This window comes from Coenobita brevimanus, chromosome 50 (assembly GCF_032717465.1).
Source record: "Coenobita brevimanus isolate Jiangsu-jjx chromosome 50, ASM3271746v2, whole genome shotgun sequence".
NCBI lineage: Eukaryota > Metazoa > Arthropoda > Malacostraca > Decapoda > Coenobitidae > Coenobita > Coenobita brevimanus.
The window spans coordinates 39,888,647-39,891,146 of record NC_137003.1 but is presented as its reverse complement, the minus strand read 5'-3'; positions in this window follow the sequence as shown (position 1 = coordinate 39,891,146).

Sequence of the window (2,500 nt, the reverse complement as noted above, 5' to 3'; positions counted from 1 at the left end):
GCGCCTTCAGTATGATTGGCCTTCGCTATTTTCGGCTCCTTAAACCACGCCGAGAGAGAGAGAGAGAGAGAGAGAGAGAGAGAGAGACAGACAGACAGACAGAGACAGAGAGAGAGAGAGAGAGGCAGAGAGAGAGAGAGAGAGACTGATTATATTTTTTCTTTAATATTATCCCTCGTCGTGTCCAGGCTAAAGATGTCTTTGGTACCGGGGGGTCAGGGACATGGATGGGGGGGTGAAGATGGTAATATGTGGGATTGTGACGGGAGGAGCAGGGGTTAAAGAAAGGATGAGGAAACTAGGGTTTGAGAGAGAGAGAGAGAGAGAGGGGAAGAAATAGAGAAGTTAACACGTAGGATTGTAACATGAAGACAGAGAAAAAAGAAAAGATGTAAAAACGAAAGATCGATGGATGAAGAAATTCAAGAGGAATGATATAAGAACAAGGAAAAAAGAAGGATGAATAAAAGAAAAGGAAGAAGGCAAAATATAGCATTATGACAGGAAGACAGGAGAATGAAAATATTGGAGATAGGTAGAAACTGCAGAACATAGGAAGTAGAGTAAGGTGAAGTGAAAATGAATGGTGATGAGGAAAGGAAATGGTAGCGACGCATAGGGAAAAAAAATGAGAGAGAAGTAGAGGGGAGGAAGGAGTAGACGATGGGAGGATGAAAGGAAAATGAAGAGGAAGACAAACAGAGAGAGAGAGAAGAAAAATGAAGAATTGGAGAGTAAGAGAGAGGAAAATGAAGAATAGAGATAAATAAAGTGAACGATTAGAAGACGAAAAGTGGATGAAATAAACGAAGAGGTGGATGAAGGACAGAGAAAATGCTGACAAAAAGAGGGGATAATAAAGAAAGATAAAAGATAGTGATGAAGACAGAATATTGGTTTAGAAAATGAAGATAAAGAAAATGGAAAGACGTGAGAAAAAGAGAGTGATAAAGTAAATAAATGAACGGAAGGGTAAATGGAAATACGAAGAAGACAAGAGTTGGAGGGGAACACAGGAAAACAAAAGGTCAAGGAGGAGCAAAAAAAAAAATGTGGAATTAAAGATATGAAAAAAGGAGGAAATTAAGAAGGAAGGGAGGAGGAATGGAGAAGAGGAATCAAATGACGAGGAGGATGAAGATGAGGCGAATAGGAATATAAAGAAAGAAAGAAGAAGGACTGGAGATGAAGATTTTGAAAGATCGCAGTTTCGTGCAGTGTGTGTGTGTGTGTGTGTGTGTGTGTGTGTGTGTGTGTGTGTGTGTGTGTGTGTGTGTGTGTGCGCAGAATAATATGCAACCTCTTCAGCACGATGATTTTTGCTATTTTATTCTTGCTACAGTGTGATAAATTTCTGTAACCTCTGAGATGACCGTCATGGCGAATTGGTAAGGAATAGTCTCCCTTTAAATGCCGTCCACTTAAACCACTTACCACCTTAAATTTTCTGTACGTCAGATTTTGCAGGGGTGGTCATCAGCGTGCAATCCTTCGCCTACAGGCTTATAGTTGCAAAGCTCATGGGTCCAGCTTCAGCCTCTCTACCCCCACCATTAACTTTTTAAAATACCGCAAAATGACTGATATTCTTGCCGCGCTAGGATGAAGGGTTAGGACAGTAATAGGACAGCTTGAAAGAAAATTGAGTTCGGTGTAAAAGGATATGGACGATGTTGAAGCGAATTAGTAGGTTGGAAAGAATAGAGAGATGTATTCTGTGTAATACATATGCTTCTGGAGAGAGAGAGAGAGAGAGAGAGAGAGAGAGAGAGAGAGAGCGCAAATTAGAGCCATGAAATAGTATGACGGGCTCGTATTCACGTCGGGTGAGGAAGCTCCCTAACACCTCTTTTTCAGCGATTTATTTTTGGATTTGGCTGGTTAATATGTATTTGTACGTAATTTATGCAAAGTATGGTGATGGTGGAAGGATTTATGTAACAGAGTAGGACAGTAAGGTGAAATAAACAAAATAAATCGCTTAGGAAAAGGCTTAAGGAGTTTCCTGATCTGACGAGAATACGGATCAAACAGTAGAAGAGATAACTACAAAAAAAATAAATAAATAAATAAAAATGAGCGAAACTAAATTGCAGTCCCAAGGCAAGAAATGAAGGAGGTGGAAGATGTCTTGTCTCTGAACTCCTTTACTCGGATCATTATTTTTATTTTTATTTTTACTACTACTTTGGTATATAATTTAACTCAGGAAAAGCCTCTCGTATTGAAGGGATAAATAATGGTTGTGTGTAAAGCCTTCATTCCAGGAATCTGTCCGAAAACTTGAAAAAATCACCAGGAGATAACGAGGACGCAAAATAAATTATACGTCATCACGGTGAAGGATTTAATGCTGGATTGCGTTTTGCTGCTCCAGGAATTAAAAAAAAAAATAGAGATATAGAGAGAAAAAAAGAAAATGTAAAAAAATGGGGTGGGGTCCTTGTGTGTGTGGGACAAGGTTGAGTGAAGGACGCCAGGATTAGGGGTGGTGGGTGTT